General features: G+C 36.2%; 1 protein-coding gene across 7 annotated transcripts in view; it reads left to right on the forward strand.

Moving 5' to 3' along the window:
- LOC141908312 (uncharacterized) overlaps window positions 1–19032 on the forward strand; it is a 73320-nt gene that overhangs the window by 7014 nt on the left and 47274 nt on the right. The window lies entirely within an intron of this gene.

Here is a 19032-nt window from a genome sequence, read left to right on the forward strand (position 1 = left end):
CAAAGTTCTGCTCACCTCTTTTTGGCTCATTTTCAGAATCAGAAAAGTGCATGTATTGCAAAATTGATTTATAACGATTGCGTGATATACAGCGCTGAATATACGCATTTCCGATGGCATCATCTGTGGACCAATACATGTTGAGTTTCGGTAGTCTATTTATACCCATAATAATTTTGACGCCTAAAAATTTTTTCATTTCCTGTGGAGTCACATCAACAAACCCCTGATTATCCTTGAAGGATGCATATCTATTTGTTTCATCAGAAAACAACTGAAAAAATCCATCGGTTGCAAAGAGTTTGAAGTAATCGATCGGCTGTGCTGTTATTGGTAGGCCATGTGTGAAACCAGCATCCAGCATAAATTCTTCAAATGGTGGATCGTGACTAACACAGTCACTTTTCCACCTTATATCAGTCAAAAATCTTGGAGTTTCATCATTGGGGTCTAAATCACTGTCATCTGAATCATTGGGGTTATGATCAGATTCAGAATCATTTGCGGAATCATAATTTATATCCGATTCAGCATCACTATCCTCCGGATTATCTTCAGCATCCTCAGCATCAGTACCCGATTGATTTCCGGGTTCAAAATCACCGTCTGATTCTCCGGAAAGTTCAGATAAATCACTCACTTCAGTATCACTGTCCATTCTAGTGATTGAAAAAACTAACAAAATTGTCTAAATTTACTTGAAGAATTGTTCAAAATCGCCAAAAGTACCTCACAACATCATCATTTTACTCGAAAAGTTGAATAGTAATATTTTCATTCAAACATTCGTTCGAAAAAATTGTTTTCGCTCAACCAATTTTTTTTGCCGGGACAAAAAGTTTTTCATTTCAACAATTACATAGCTTTTCATTCGAACACATTTTTTTGTCAGAATGAAGAAAGTTTTGGTTCATAAAAGCGTACTGTTCAACCAAACTGAATTGTTTTCACTCGAACACGATTTTCTTGTCGGAACATTATGTTTTTGGTCGAACAGTGTGTTAAGTTCGTTTGAGAAATTTACTCGGTCTGGTATATTTTGGATTACTGTGTATGTCATTTGTCAGGACATTAAACAGAAGACGACCTAGGATACTACCTTGCGTGACTCCACTAGTTAGACTGACTTATTCCAAAATGAGGCGTTCCGTTGATTTCGGCCACAGGTTTTCGTTCAGAGATAACTGCTGAGCCATTTGGGCGACCTATCATTGATACTGTTTCCTAATAGCCTGTTTAGTTAGTAATGGCTGATGTTGTGCCTTATCAAATGCTATGTCGAAATCCACCGTTGAACAGGATTCTAAGACTGTGCAGAAAACCCGTTATCGCTGCTTTGCAGCTATATTTTAAGTGTTACTTTTTAGTCCTTATGTGATCGGTTTGCCGGTTGATGACGCACTTCCGATTTGGTTGACATACGTTTAAGGTCGTTTTAAAGCCAGTTAGTTAGAGATTTCCTCAAATTCCGCATCAGAAATGGTGTCTTCAAGTTGGGATTGAATTTGGTTAAAAATAGTTGGTTAGTTTTTGCTGTGCCCTCTTGAAAAAATGCTCTTCACGCCGTTTATGTGACATCACACATCACGTGTTGCTTATGACGTAGAGGGTATAGTGATCGACGGAAGTGCCATTTTTAAAAGCGTTGTATCGTGGATGTTAACTTTAGAGGACCGTACGAAGTCTCTTTAAAGGTGAGTGTCAACATATATGGTAACTTAACTTAATTCTTTGTGAGTGCACGGAGGCCCTGTGAGAATCTAAAGACGTTCGCAGCATTGAAAATTACGCAATGGTCCGCTCGACACGCACACACACGCTGTCAGTTTGACCTACGTGACTAAATACAGCCGCCATGAATCAGAAGCAATCCACTTCAAATTTTATGAAGTGAATATCATGATTATTATTTATCCGATATACGCCAAAAAACCTTTAAGAGAAAGGTATTTGGCGTCGGATTCTGTACCGAAAAATCCCGGATTGTTACACTGCATAGTTTTTTTAGTAGGGTTCTTTTAACATTTTGCCTATAAGCCATTTGATTGACACGTGGGGCGGGGCTTGCGATCTGCCGATGACGTCAGATGTAAACAATAATATAACCACGTGCATCGCGCACATGTGTAAACAAACGTGGCAACAAATTAGATTTTTTGGCGCCAAAACTTTTTTGATTTTTTCTTTTGTCCAATATTTTTTCATTTGGAGCCAACTGCTATGCCATTAGATTGTACAATCAAGTATTCACGTTTTGTAGACGCTCTCTGAAATAATTCTTCTTCCAGGGGACATGTAGGCCTATTGAAATATCTATTGTCGTTGTTTTTTTTTTATTTTTAGGATATAAACAGCCTAGTAGAAACATCATCTGGCACACGCACATTTGACTACAGATCATATCCTGTATAAAATGTGTAAATATTTCACTCAAGTTTTCTTGCCATTAATACTTCCTGACTACTTTTATTTTATGGTTATCTAAGAGCAAGGCTGTGAGACACTATCAATTTGTGAAACGTCTTTAGTAATAAGAGTTGCTGTCTCAACGCCTGTAAAGTTTTTCCTATACGCTCCCGCTTTGTCAACTACCTTTTCTTTTATATTACTAAAGACGTTTCACAAATTGATAGTGTCTCACAGTGGGCTGGAATAATAGGATATATAACTGTCATATCACTAAAAAAGTGTCATACAAAATAAAAGTTTTGACTTTAGATTGAAAAACGAAGTGTGTTAAGTATTTTGTGAGGTGTGTGGAGCCAGCGGCCATTATCTTTTCAAACAGTTAAACGTATCAGTACCATGACCTTTTTTCTCGGATTCATTGCAGATTAACGAGTGAAAACACAAATACGCTATCAATAACTCCAGCAACTGTATCCCAAGCCCATCGGCAAGTGCCTGTGCTTTGTATGATGAAACTAGGGTAAAAGTGCAGATCCACACCTCTCGTGACTGATGCAATCTACTGAATTACAAATCACTGTTCTTACTTCAGAATGTCTCGCAGAATCCAATGCAGTGATTTATTCTATGATATCTCTACTAGAAAGCAGATTTTTGGCCTGGTTTTTAGCCCACTTGGGACTTGCGGGGCTATTGCGTTCACTTTTTGTCCGTCGTCCGTCGGTGGACGGAATCCAGTTATTTTGGGAAGTTTTGTAGACGCTTCAAGGTAATGTCTTGATATTTGGGTTACACATGTATCTACCCTAGACACATCTTCAGCCCAAAAACTGGCCCTGTCAGATTCAAGATGGCCGACTGGCAGCCATTGTTGTTCGCCAAAATCAGCACTTTTTACACATTTTTGAACTTTTTGAGGGAAATTTTGAAGACGCTTTGATCAATTACCTTTATCTTTCAGATATATGTGAATTCCCCCAGGGCCCATCAGCATAACAAAAATTGGGTCGATCGGACTCAAGATGGCCGTCCTATGACCATTTTAGTGCCCAAAAATGTTAATTTTGGTCCAAATTCTGAGTCCTGTAGCTTCCTACTGGTTTATCATTTCTCATTGCAATTTGTGATGGGTATTCTTTGGAAAATGATGTTTTATAGGCCTATTTGAGACAGGTATTTTTGATCAGCCAATTATGACGCAATTGGCGGCCATTTTGGTGTCATCAGTACTCGTTCGTAGGTGGGAAAAAGTTTTTCCACATTATATTGATACCTAAGCGTATTTTGTTACCACAATCTATTAAAAACTTGTAGCTCATAACGTGTTCTATGATTATGGTGAGTTTCAAGGTCATTGGTTTTTGTATATGGCCACCAGGGGGCGTTGAATAATACAATATCTTAGTATTTCTATATTATATTCGTTTCAATGCATATTTTGTAACCACAATCAATTGCAAAGTTGTTGCTCATGACATCATCTATGATTGTGGCAAGTTTTAAGGTCATTGGTCATTCTATATGATCACCAGGGGGCATTGAATAGTAGAATAACTTAGTATTTCCTTATATTGGTACCTAGGCATATTTTGTTTCCATGATCAATTACAAAGTTATAGTTCGTGACAGGTTCTATGATTGTGGTGAGTTTCAAGGTCATTGGGTTTTGAATATGGTCACCAGGGGGCATTGAATAGTAGAATAACTTAGTATTTCCATATTAAATTGGTAACGAGGCATATTTTGTTATCACAATCAATTGCAAAATCGTAGCTGCTGACATGTTCTATGATTGTGGTGAATTTCTAGGTTATTGGTTTTTGTATGTGGTCACCAGGGGGCTTTGAATATTGAAATTGTTAGATTGTTGAGCATTTGGAACCACTTCCCAAGTGGGCATGGTGTCCCTGGACCCCTAGTCTTCCTCAAATTGAGTGGGTCATGAAACACCATTTCAGCAAATATTCTAAACAAATCTTCAAAAAATTTTCAACAAATCTTCAAAATCGTGATGATCTTGAGACAAAATGCAAGCTAAAAATCTACTTTCTAGTGAAGATACTATAAAATAAACCAGTGTACTGAATTGCTGATGACATTTTGAGTCTGAATCAGTGATATTTAATGTAATTGATTGAACACTTTACGAGAGGTGCGGATCTGCACTTTTACTTGAAACTAGGCTAGTACAGGATCATTTATTACGTACGCATTAAATTTGAATATTTGAATCCCCCTCCCCCTGTACGCAAAATCGGCCATTTTTTCATATACATTAAGCATTACAGTACGCAATTGCACGTACCCCTCCCCATCCCCTAATGCGTACGTAGTAAATAAATGACCGCTACCTAGCCGTCGTTCCACTTGTCTAGTACCTAGACATCCCACACTAGGGCGAAAGTGCTCATATAAGGTTAATTTTCATCCCTCATTTTGAGGGACGAGGCTTTGAGCGTCTTTTTCACCCCTTAACCCTTTCAATACCACATAGTGTCTCCGCTGCTGTACCGGAGGGAATTTAGGGGTTTATAGGGGTATGTTTGAGGCTTCATAGAATAGTAACCAAGGTATCTGACACAGAAAAATTATATAGCATGTTGTTGATAACTTTTGGGCCAACAAAGTAGACACAAATAATTTGGATATAAGTGAACTTGAGGTCAAAGGAAAAAATTCACGAAAAAGTTTCAGATAAACTGCTCTGTCTCCCAGCAAAATGCACTGATCTATTCAATTCCAACTGAAATTGTATGCCATATATCCTTACTTTATGCAGTAAAAATTTCAAAGCAATCAAACTACAAAAAAATTTATTTTTCCACTCATTTACCAACTTTTCCACCGATATATGTCGGAAGGCCGGATGTAAGGGGTTTCATTGGGCTATAATTTCAGGCCTCAGAAAATTGTAACCTATGTATTTGACACTGATACATTGTATACCATGGTGTTGATAACCTTTGGGCTTACAAATAAGACAAATTATTTGGATATATGCGACCTTGAGGATAGACAGTTTCTGGCTCTTCATTATTGTTATTGGTGTCTGTTGCCATGACAACCGTATCAACGGGATCTAAAAGAATTGTCACTGATTTCATTTTCATCATCAAAATCATTGCACTATAAACCTATTTTCTGACTAAGTCTCATCATCTGAACTGCTGCTGTCATATTCGTTGTCACTCTCAATTTGTTCACTACCAAATTCCAACTCACCAGCATCACTGTCAGCATCATATACGAGCTGCTGAACCGCTTCATCCAGCCAAATTGTTTTTTCCTGGCTGTTGCCATCTTGGATTTTATGCAGATGGCAGCACCGGCTGATGCTGATAGAACTAAAGTACTAGTATTTGCGCGAAGTAAATCCCGGATAAAAACGATTTCGAAATTTATGTTTGGTGATCAAGAGTTAGAGGTAGTTGAAGATTATGTTTATCTCGGAGTAAAATTCAATTGGAATGGTAACTTTGCTAAGGCAAAAAAGTATCTTTACGATAAAGCTATCAGAGCTATGTTTTCGATCGTTCAAAAAGGCAGACGTTTGAAATTGCCCATAGATGTTATGTTTAAATTATTTGATACGTGTGTTGCTCCAATAGCCATGTATGGGTGTGAGATCTGGGGATATGAAAATCTTGATTTATTAGAAAATATTCATTGCTTCTTCTGTAAAATCTTAATGAAAGTGACGAAATATTCTCGCAACTTACAAGTTTTATCAGAGCTAGGACGTTACCCTTTGAATATAGATGTTAGACGCAGGATGATTAACTTTTGGGTGAAAACAGTATCTGGAAAGCAAACCAAACTTAATTCAATACTCTATAAAATATCTCTCAATTTATTTTTAAGGGATAAATTTAAGAGCCCTTGGTTATCATATATAAAGAAAACGTTTGATGACTGTGGTTTGTCCTGCATTTGGACGCAGCAATTCATGACTAACAGTAAATCTTTTTCAAAACGAATAAAACAGATACTTCGTGACCAGCACCTTCAAGAAACTGTATCTGCCATAAATACTAATCCGATATACACTAACTTTAGGCAATATAAAAATGATATTAGGTTAGAGAAGTATATTATAGAACTTGGTGATGACTTAGGAACTAGTTTATTTGAATTTAGGGTCTGGTCCTATATTTTACCTGTGAACAAATTTTCAAACCTTCATTTAGACAGAGCCGATAGAATATGCCCCACTTGTAATACTCTAGGTGACGAATCCCATTTTCTGTTTGACTGTACCTTACTTAACGAACAACGCAAAAACTTTTTGAATTTGAATACCTTTAATACCCTTGATATTCTGAAAAACCCAACGGTCAACTTAGCTAAATTCATTAAGACCGGCTTAGATGTATATAGATCCCTCCAATAGTATATATAGTATTGTAAATAGTTGATGTATATAATAGTATATATAGTATTGTAAATAGTTGATGTATATATATATTTCGTTACGTTTTCATTCTCTAAATTTTAATCACTTTAGTGTTGTTTTGTAAATATTTGTATATACATGTGTAATAGTTTTCCTCCATATACCATGGAAATGGTTGGAGTGTAAATAAATCGTAATCGATAGATATGGTTTTTGCCGAATAGGCAAAGTCCTCTTTTGGCAAGGCGTTTACGTCATCTCATGCTTGTAAGAGTCGGGCTAATGTAAATTCTCAACCGTGGTTCGATAATGATTGCTCGAAAGCTAGGAAATTATTTAATCGTGTTAGAAAATTTTACTCAAGTAATAATTCTGTTGAAAAATTTGATGTGATGAAACTTGCTGGTAAGAAATACAAACATGCAATATCAAAAAAGAAATAACAATATGACATAAATGTGAACTTGAGAATCTTTGAGTGGGGGACTAAACGATTCTGGAGAAGGATGTTTCCTAAAAAATCTAATAAACAAAGCCCTGTTGATATAAATCTAATGAAAGATCACTTTGAGCGGTTAAGTGCTATACCAGAAGATCATAAAAATTCACCTTTTGGTTTTATGATAAACTTTGAGAACAATAGCGGTCTAAATGATCCGATAGCCAAAGATTAAAATTATAAAGCAGTTACATCTCTCAAAAATGATAAAGCCTCAGGATTTGATGATATTATTAATGAGTACATCAAAGCATCTGTTGATACTATGATCGATACTTATTTTACTCTTTTTAACTTAGTATTAAATTAAGGGACTGTTCCCTCTTCATGGACCTCAGGATATATTGTTCCTTTGTATAAAGGGAAAGGTGCTAATAATGATCCCAATAATTATCGCAGGATCACTATTCTAAGCTGTCTCGGAAAGTTGTTTACATTAATTTTAGATAATCGTTTACATGCCTTTGTCAAACAACCTGTTGGGGGTAGAACAAGCTGCGTTCCATAAAGGTTTCTCAACTATTGATCATATATACTCGTTGAAATGTCTAATTGATATTTATCTGTCCAAGGGTCAGAAAATATACGCTTGTTTTATTGATTATTCCAAGACATTCCATAACGTTTGGCGGATCAGTTCATGGAAGAAATTGTTGGATGAAGGGGTTGATGGAAAAATCATAAGAGTAATTAAGAATTTGTATGACAATGCTCAGTCATGTGTCAGAACCAGTGAAGGTTATTCAAATTTTTTTGCTTGTGGCGCCGGAGTAGGACAAGGTGAAAATCTCTCTCCTTTTCTATTTGCCATGTATCTTCATGATCTTGAACATTTTCTTGTTGACAGAGGATTTAAAGGGATGCAGAACCTAGATCTGTTTTCCACTTCAGAATTCACGCGCCAATTAGGATATAAGATAACATTGTTTTTGTTGTTATATGCTGATGACACTGTTTTACTAGCTGATTCTGAGGAGCAGCTCCAGATTGGGCTTGACGCTATGTCAGAATATTGTATGAAGTATAGACTACACATTAATTTAGGCAAGTCAAAAGTAATGATATTTAGTCATGGCAAAAGCAAAAAACGTCCTGATCAAATTTTCTTTCTAGCAGGTGAACCTGTAGAAATTACCTCTGAATATTGTTATTTGGGAGTCGTATTTACATCTGATGGAAAGTTCATGAGGAATATTAATTTAGTGGTCGGTAAAGCCAGGAAGGCCATGTTTAATCTCTTGAGACATGTGCGTCTTCTTAATCTCTCGGTTAAAACGCATATATATCTTTTCAATACTTTGGTTGTACCTAGTCTAACATATGGTAGGCCTAGTGAAGTATGGGGATGCGAACATGATATTGACCAGATGTTAAATTGAAATCTATTTTTAGTTGTGTTATTTTTAATAGGATTTGCTCTTACTGGTGTAAATTAAAGAATGATCCTCATAAAAATAAATGGAATGTTATTTTGTTTAGAATCATCTCTGAAATGTCGGACAAGGGTTATGTAAATTCATGTTGGTATGTTAAATTGAAATCTATTCTAAGACACTGCAAGTTGTTGGGCCATCTTGGTTGTTTTAGTATTTCAGAAACATTTGTTAAATTAAGAGTGAAATGATATTATAGTCAATACTGTACTTATTATTTTAATGATCAAATTCAAAATGACCCTAGGTGTTGTTTCTATTCAAACCCAGTTTTATGTTACAAAAGTACTTTCATTTACCTCTTGATCTCGAAATTAACTTGTGTAAAATAAGAACCTCCAATCTTAATACTACTGCAACTAGAAACCTTTTTTTTAAACTTCCTTTGAACACCAGTGATGACAAGTGCCCTCTGTGTAAAGGAATGGTCATTTCTAATGAGTCGCACTATATCATTCATTGTCCGTCCCTTGTACTTGAAAGACAATTTTTTGCTGAAATCCCGAATGATTGTAATTTTGAAAATATCCTGATTGATCTTTTTGCTCAATCACCTAAAGATCTTGCAGTTTTTTGCAAGAAACTTATAAAAAAATTGAATTTGTCTACTGAATGACTGCTCTCATTTGTATTTTTCTAAAGTGTTACATTTGAATGTATATCTCTATGCATCGATAGTTCTAATTAGTTACTATGTTATTTTATGTTTGTTCATTTAAACAAGTTTATCGTGTCATTGAATTTGTATTTTTTTATACTGTGTTATACATCTGTAAATTTTGTGTTGTCCCTCTAATACGTGTAATGGGTTTGAGTGTAAATAAAATAAGATATGTCCTTTTAGAAGAGGGGCTAAGCGACACTATCACATACAGTACGGGTATGCTAGCTTGCCAATTTGTACCGTATGCCATACGGTAGTGGTATTGTAAGGGTTAAAACACCATCAACTTACCTCAAACTGACTGTTCTGTAATCAGATGGAAGTTAACTATTGTTTGTGCATAAATTTGTAATCCTAAGTAGCTTTTGACGATCGTAGTAACTCAAAACTTTTGCCTAGTCTTCTCAAAAAATAGTTGAAGTGAAGCAACATAACAAATATGGCAGCTTTTCATGTTGCATGATGGGAGTGTTGATTACGGATTCGTACTTGAACTTGGATTGACATTGATGCCAATGCAGATATTATTCTTGTTTCAAATTCTTAAGTTAAAATTGACCAAAATGTATGCGTTTTATCAACAAAAAATAACATTTAGAGTAATTTTAGAGAGACATAGGCCTATTGAATTTTCACATTTTATTGGAAATCCCGATGGTGGCAATCAATTCAAATCAAATCAATAGATTCTCCGGTTCGCGATTTAAATCATCAAAAATATTGTTATAAAACACGTTTTCTAAGTCAAAAGGTAACTAATTTATTTATTTGAGTGCAAAGGTTTGATTTGACACTAAAATCAGTTGTTGCTTTGCAATTGACTCTTTGCCTGCCAGGCCTATTTTTCAGGAAATGCTGCGCTTTGCCAGGATTTTCGTTTTTTTCAGATATTCATTAAACAAAAACTTAAAGAGATATCATCAAATTTGTTTTATTTTGTTCATCTGGTCTTGCTTTTTCAAGTGAATTAAGCAGCATTTCTTCTAAAAACAATACAATCTGCAGCAATCACTAGTGCAGAGGGGGTATTTTGCATAAAATATGCCCATTCATGCGCGTTCAGACCCCATTTCGATAGATGACGTCACTAATGATAGTTTGTTTTAGTAGTAAAAGGCAATAAACCAACTGGTGTTGTGCGATGAATTCGCCATCTATCGTTAAAGTTAAGAAACAAGTCAACCATACCAGTACATTTTTAGTAGGCAAGTGATGGGAGATATCGAACGTACGAGTACGTTTTTGGCAGGAAATGAGTTAACTGGAGTTAACCTCTATATGATACTTTAGCGTCAGATGTTGTAGGAATTTAAAAGAATAACACGTTCGCTGCCAACTAGCGGTTTAAGGTCTGGTTGCCATTGCCAAGGCTTTTTTGACATTATACAATTTATATGCTGCCAGTTCTATTTGTCCATTGATAAATCACTGCACTGATCTATTTTAGTTTCAAAAACCAGTGACGAGATAACTCGTCACTGGCACTGGTGAAGAGATTCTCAATTTTTTCTTGTCCCCATTGCCAGTGAAAAGTGTGAAAAATCAAATAAAAATTTAAAAGAATAAGAGTTGTATTGTAAAAATCATATAGAATGATTTTAGTTGTTATATTCTCCTAAATATTGGCCAGAAAAGAAGCTAAAGTTCATTGCTTTCTGAAGATTTTTTTGAAAAATTTCAAGTGTGCACCACACTTGAGAGACAAATATTCCCCAAACAACGTCTAGGGCTAAAGTCCACAAATAGGGTTAATTTTCGTCCCTCATTTTGAGGTATGAGGCTTTGAGCGTCTATTTTACCCCTTAAAACACCATCAACTTACCTCAAACTGACTGTTCTGTAATCAGATGGAAGTTAACTATTGTTTGGGCATAAAAAATTTATAATCGTAAGTAGCTTTTGACGATCGTAGTAACTCAAAACTTTTGGCTAGTTTCCCCCAAAAGATAGTTGAAGTTAAGCAACATAACAAATATGGTGGTTTTTCGTGTTGCATGATGGGAGGGTAAATAACGGATTCGGACATGAACTTGGACTGACATTGATGCCAATTCAGATATTATTCTTGTTTCAAATGTTCAAGGTAAAATTCGCCAAAATTAATGCGTTTTAACAACAAAAAATAAATAACATTAAGAGTAATATTAAGGAGACATATTGAGTTTGCACATTTTATTAATTTAGTACGTAGTGGAAATCTCGTTTGTGGCAATCATTTCAAATCAAATCAATACATTCTCTGGTTCCCGATATAAATCATCGAAAATATTATTATAAATCACGTTCTCAAAGTCAACAAGGTAACTAAGTAATCTATTTGAGTAAAAAGGTTGGATTTGACACTAAAATCAGTTGTTGCATTGCAAAAAGCAGGAGTAAACCTCCATATGTCAGTTCGGCGTCAGTCGTTGTAGTGAACCCGTAACAACGACTGGTATTCAGATTACCTCACCTATCACCAGGGCTTGAACCCCAATAGAGAATCTGCAACTTCAAGAGAGGCCCTGATTAATTCATCCATCATAAATGCCTAATGTGTCTAATGAAATTTTCAACCATAATCAACGATGTAAATTTTAGGCACTGGTAGTCTCACACCCTGTGTGATATTTATGTAGTGAGAGCAATAATGACAGTATGGGTATCAGATTACATACACATACTATGGTATGAAATCATGTAAATTTACAAGACATGTTATAACACAAGGTGAAAACAAACTCAAAAAGAATCAACACAATTTGATAAAAATGAATGACTATGCTTAATACATCTAGTATTAGAAAGGTAAACAAAGAAATTAATTTCAATTAATTATTTGACACCTGCGAAAAAATTGTAGAATTTTTGCGATAAGCTAATGTGGAATTGTTTATTTGAAATCAAAGGTTTAAGAAAATTGGGGAATTATGAGATTTGGCGATTGGGTAGATGATACAAGGCTTCCACTGTTGAGTAGTGGTTTAATTTTTCATTGAAAATTGTCAATAATTGATAACTTGCAACCGACTTCATTCACTTTTGCCTCTTAGCTGGTCTGCAACTTTATTGCCTCCATGGTTGAGGAAAGAGCTCTTTCGATGTCTGCTTCATCATGACTTAGGAGCATGTCGTGTGGCCTACTAGTAGCCGGCCGGCCCGTCCCCCGGGTTTTTGGCTGTCACTCGTTTCCTCTTACGTCTGGGTTGAAGTAGACATTGTCATTTAAAATCACTTCTTTGTGTTATTCTGTATGAATTTCGCGTGTGTTGTATGTTGTATTTTCTTATTTTAAAATTTGTAACTTTATTGAATTTGGGAATATATTTTCTAAAACATTTCAATATTGAAATTATATGTTTACACATTTTTATTGGTTCGAAGAATGAGAACCTAAGCTATCGTCAAGTTGCAGTTATGAAGTCACGTGACAGGTTCAGAAGATTTTTTTTTCAGATTGAGTGATACGCCTCAATGAAATACATCCACATACGTAATTCGTTTGTCTTAAGAATATTATAATTATCATGATAGATATATTCAAATACTCTGAATGATATCATTTTCTAAAATCATACGTAATGAATGCCGATTTAGCGGTTGGTTAAAACAAATCATTACATCTACTCGCGCATAAATACACCATCAATGCTGAGCATGTTAAAGCGCCAGTACCCGTACGTACAGCCATACACACGTTGATGCCGACACCGGCTTCCACTTCAAAAGTTAAGAACAAAATATTAGATATATTTGTGATCCGATTTACACCAAATAAACCTTTAAAGTAAGGTATTTAGCATCGGATATTGTGCCGAAAATTCTAGATTGATAAACTACATAGTTTTTCAAGTAAGTGCTTTTTTAGTGTAAACCAATTATGTTGATTGACAGGCATTTTATCGATGACGTCAGATGTAAACAATAACATTACCATGTGCGCAATGCAAGCGGTAAACAAATTGAATTTTTTCAAATAAACTTCTCTAATGGAATATCAATTTCTTTTCATAATTTGCCTTTCTTTTATGTGATTTATAATTTGAACGTCAGATTTCGCTTCTTCAAACCCCAGGACTTGGAAGTCCTCTTGTATTGACTGCTTGTAGCCGCCGATGAAATTCACGCCGGTCCTACACAGATTGTAGATAGCTTCGTCATTCCACCAGCATCCCCATGTTAGGGTCTTACTTATATATCAGACTTCCAAATCGTGTATACATCTGCCATTTTGACCGAATGATCCGATTTACTTATCATTTCTATTTATGCCTGCCGCTTCTGATATAATCAAACATCCATTACTACTACAATACGTCTTCTAATGATATTCAATGCGATATAACATTTCGACATTCAAGTAGAGCTCATTTTAGTCCAGGAGCTAGCCCACAGTTAATCAACAGTTCTAGTCAAGAAGGTTTGAGGTGTGGAATGTCAGCGTTGGCCCATATCTACTTAGGAAAGGAACGTCTTAAGTTTCAAAGCCGTGCCTGGGGGGGGGGGGGTAGGTGGGCCCCCAAAAATTCCCAAAAAATCGTTTTAATCAACAGTTTTTGTCCAGCATTAATTTCAACATAAATCAGTACGGCATGGGCCAACTAAAATAAAATCATAACTTAAGACAAAATTTTCTGTGCCTAGGGTCCCTTAAGACCCCCTTTTTTTCGGGGGCCTAGGGCACTTTTAATCAACAGTTTTTGTCCAGGTGTGATTCTACCTCAGAATCATAGTATTTTATGTGCTGATTCAGAAAATGTAACTAAAGACGAGATTTTCCGTGCCTAGCCCCACCTAAGACACCCTTAAAACCCCCTTATGCCCCCTTTTGTCAAAGAACTGGCTTCAATCAACAGTTTTTGTCCAGCATTAATTTCAACATAAATCAGTAGGGCATGGGCCAACTGATATAAAATAATAACTTAAGACGAAATTTTCTGTGCCTAGGGTCCCTTAAGACCCCCTTTTTCGGGGGCCTAGGGCACTTTTAATCCACAGTTTTTGTCCAGGTGTGATTCTACCTCAGAATCATAGTATTTTATGTGCTGATTCAGAAAATGTAACTTAAGACCAGATTTTCCGTGCCTAGCCCCACTTAAGACACCCTTAAAACCCCCTTATGCCCCCCTTTGAGAAAAATCATCTTTTATCAACGGTTTTCCTTCCATAATTCTCCAATCAATGATTTAATTAAACAGTAAACTAAATTTAAGAACAATTGTTTATTTCTGCATAGTTTCTTTCAATTCTTCATGTAACTAAAATTTGCAATTAAAAATCAATCCTTTTACACAGTGTATATATGTCAGACAAGCCCAAAAATATTGCTTGGTTTCAGTTACCTACTGTGCCATTAAAGGGCCACCCTGTGATTTGACATTTCTCAATTTTTGATATATTTACAGAAATCTTGATCTAGATTTTGCACCGCGAATTGTTTATTCTGCTTCAGCTATATATTAGTAAACTGAAAACTATTAAATCAGTATCATAATCCAACAATACATCTCAGTCATCATCGATTCATCATCACCTACGTCGTCACTCGCAAGGTCACTATTGTCAATGAGATTTTCCGGACATTGATTACCTTGAAACATCACCAGATCATGCCTATCATTGTCCAAATACCATCCATCTTTCTCTTGGATTTTAAACGAGCTGGCATTTATCAGCGCTAAGTAAGTTCAGCCAGACATGATGGAATGTTGGATCCATCAACCCCCTTTAAATTACCCAATGGATTATTTCCTCCAGGTTTTGGTCCATACGCTTTGAGAACAACTTGAAACCGATGATCATTCAATGAGCTGTCATGTCTTTTGCTATGTCAGAAATACAAATATATCTTCGATTGTTCAGAGATGCTAGTTTTCTGGAAATATCCGGAATTCCGGAAATTTAGGATCGCCGATGTCAATTCCGGAAATTTGGTGAGAATTCCTCGCGGCGACCAGTAATGGCACGGACCGTAAAAGCGTTCGTTTGCTTGTACTCGTCGTCGCTTCTGTGTTATTTTATCTTGGTCTCCGTTTCCGAGGATGTTCTGCTACAATGTATATATGTGTGCTTGTGGTGGTATCTGTGCGTGCGTAGGTGGAGCGCCACTGTTGTGACGCCATTTCCAATTATCTTTACGCGGCGTTGTACATCGTCCCGCTGACGGCCAACAATGTGAAGATGCACGTGGTAATAATTAAGATGATATTTAATAAATATCATCTTAATTATAACCATGCGCGTGCTATGTCCTGAGGCACGCAGCTTTGTAACTTTCTTTTTGCCTGCAGCTGTCAAGCGGGACGGTCTGCAAAATGAGCACGCACGGAAAGATTGTCAGTCGGGAGTCGGCCGATATAAAGGCAATTGACAGCGGTATAAAAAATAAATTTAACTGGCACTGGCTAGAGTGTAAGGACAGTAACGGGGACTACTTATCGAACTACATTCGTAAGTTAGACTTAGCTGGCGTGGCGTACTGCGTCGTTTGTAAAGACCAGGTCAAATACGGTAGTGGCGGGAAAAAGATATTCTTCGTCACCCGGATAGCGCGCGGCATAAGAAGGCAGCGAGGGATGTGAAGCACAACGAATGCCTGCCATCGTATTTTCAGATGAAAGATGCCGATCGTGATACTGCATCTCCGGTGATGCAAAAACGCAAAATTTTTCCTGGGGGAGAATTTTTCTGACCCCCCGTTCTAAATTCCGGAATTTTGGTACTTTGGCCCTAGCATCTCTGATTGTTACTACTGCTCGTTCCGACATCCATCCATAATTTTGCTTTGAAAACTTTTGCATGGTGTATCATTATTATGGCTATATCAGTGTCTGAAGCACGGATTATGATATCTCTGACATTTGGCCTGTCTGCATCCTTTGCATGTAGACAGATCCTGGTGTCAGCCTTGAAGTGATTGCACACCGTGTTCCTGATAACGCGTCCTGCAGTAACCAAATACTTATTGCAAGTTTCAGCATATCCCAAGTAGATCTCTTTACTGCCAATAATTTCACTGTATTCATTTTTTTCCCACTCGTTAGCCAGGAAATCTGGTAGCCTCTGTTTGAATGTATTTGACTTCAATGCTTCATTGAGGTTGAGAGGGCACCTTTGTTCTGGTCCCGTTATCAGGTACTCTTGGTCACTTGCATTCCTGCGTAATCTTTCAGAGCCTTTGATGGACGGTACTTGGTAAGTGTCAAAAAGGACGTCCACGCGAAAAGCAAAATTATGGATGGATGTCGGAATGAGCAGTAGTAACAATCGAAGATAATTTATTTGTATTTCTGACATTGCAAAAGACATTGGAGAAACGATGTGTGATGCTTTACCAGCATTCCACGCGAATACAGGATCAGACTACACGTCTGCATTTACCAGAAAAGACAAAATAAGTCCTTTCAGACATCTCAAAAAAAATGAGAAAGTACAAAAAGCATTTGTGATGATGAATCGATGATGACTGAGATTTATTGATGGATTATGATACTGATTTAATAGTTTTTAGTTTACTAATATATAGCTGAAGCAGAATAAACAATTCTCGGTGAAAAGTCTATAGACAGTTACAAAATTTTAAGTTTGACCGATACACCCTATCTAGATCAAGATTTTTGTAAATATATCAAAAATTGAGTAATGTCAAATCACGGGGTGGCCCTTTAATGGCACAGTAGGTTACTGAAACCAAGCAATATTTTTGGGCTTGTCTGACAAATATACACTGTGTAAAAGGATTGATTTTTAATTGCAAATTGTAGTTACATGAAGTATTGAAAGAAACTATGCAGAAATAAACAATTGTTCTTAAATTTAGTTTACTGTTTAATTAAATCATTGATTGGAGAATTATGGAAGGAAAACCGTTGATAAAAGATGATTTTTTTTCAAAGGGGGGCATAAGGGGGTTTTAAGGGTGTCTTAAGTGGGGCTAGGCATGGAAAATCTCCTCTTAAGTTACATTTTCTGAATCAGCACATAAAATACTATGATTCTGAGGTAGAATCACACCTGGACAAAAACTGTGGATTAAAAGTGCCCTAGGCCCCCGAAAAAGGGGGTCCTAAGGGACCCTAGGCACAGAAAATTTCGTCTTAAGTTAGATTTTATTTTAGTTGGCCCATGCCGTACTGATTTATGTTGAAATTAATGCTGGACAAAAACTTTAGATTAAAACGATTTTTTGGGAATTTTTGGGGGCCCACCTACCGCCCGCAGGCACGGCTTTGAAACTTAAGACGTTCCTTTCCTAAGTAGATATGGGCCAACCTTGACATTCCCCACCTCAAACCTTCTTGACTAAAACTGTTGATTAAATGTGAGCCAGCTCCTGGACTATTATATAATCCAAGAAGCCTTACTACATCATTGTCAATAATATTTTGCCAAATAGCTTTTATGTGTTCACATAGACCAGTGACGTTTTGCACATCGATTTACGGTTGTCGTTTGTAAAATGACGTTGAATGGTTAACATTGTTTAGGTTTCATAATGGTAACGTTTTATAAGGCATAAAAAAACTGATATGATTTTTACTACCGGTAACTGTAGGAAACAGTGTGAATTATGCACAGAGTTCAGAAAACTGATTTGAAATTCTCATAAAATTCAGGCTAGAATTATCAAAATTTTAACACAATTGACTATTGCATTTGAATTAGTAAATTAATAATTGCAGATGAATTACTAGGCCTATTATCATGGTAAAGTAACAGTATTGATCAAAACTGGGGGATATCTTAATGTTTCATTAACAAATTCTAAAATTTCCTTATATAATTCTGGTTAAAATTGTAACACATTTAACAACATCATTTAACAAATTTTAAAATTTCATGACGTATAGAATTTTAACATATTTACACAAGTGATTTTAGTTAAGTTACTGTCGATTGTATTGGGAAGATAGGAAACTATGTGGTATATATACAGGGATATACATAAAGCTTCATTATAGAATCCGGCCGGTTTGATTATGAAATCTAGCTAGAAATATTGCTTTAATATAATTGCTGTTGGTCATGATTGTATTGCAGGGGTGGTTGACAACTGGATATTCTACAATATACTATCCTAACATGTGCACCTTTATAATGGACTCCTCTGAAGTCTAGATACAGACAGAAATTTTAGTTTGGATTGCATCAATGTCAGATTACTCAAGCCCGCCCTGACATAATGGAATAAAGAACTGTACTACCATACCGATATGTGTAGTTATGAGATCATGAAAATACTGTAAAACACGGTCGATCATTTTGTTTTTGTTTGTCCTAGGGGATCATTCATTTATTACTTACGCATGAAATTTGAATTTTTCAACCCCCCCTCCCCTCTGTACGCAAAATCGGCCATTTTTTCATATACATTAAGCATTACAGTACGGAATTGCACTGACCCCTCCCCTAATGCGTACATATTAAATGAACGACCCCTAGGTATTCCCTACCTAAATACAACTTGTACAAACATCAGAAATACATATGTAGATACATCTGACATTTGCTATAGCAGTCCTTGCAGAACCATTTCTTAGATTTCAGTACCCTTTTAAGCGATGCAACCATTCAAGGCAACTATTACACCCGATTTGGGTGGGTTCATTGGAATTGTCATTCTCGTTATCATCATCGGTCAAATTCTAATCCAGGC

The sequence above is a fragment of the Tubulanus polymorphus genome, chromosome 7 (assembly GCF_964204645.1).
Source record: "Tubulanus polymorphus chromosome 7, tnTubPoly1.2, whole genome shotgun sequence".
NCBI classification, from domain to species: domain Eukaryota; kingdom Metazoa; phylum Nemertea; class Palaeonemertea; order Tubulaniformes; family Tubulanidae; genus Tubulanus; species Tubulanus polymorphus.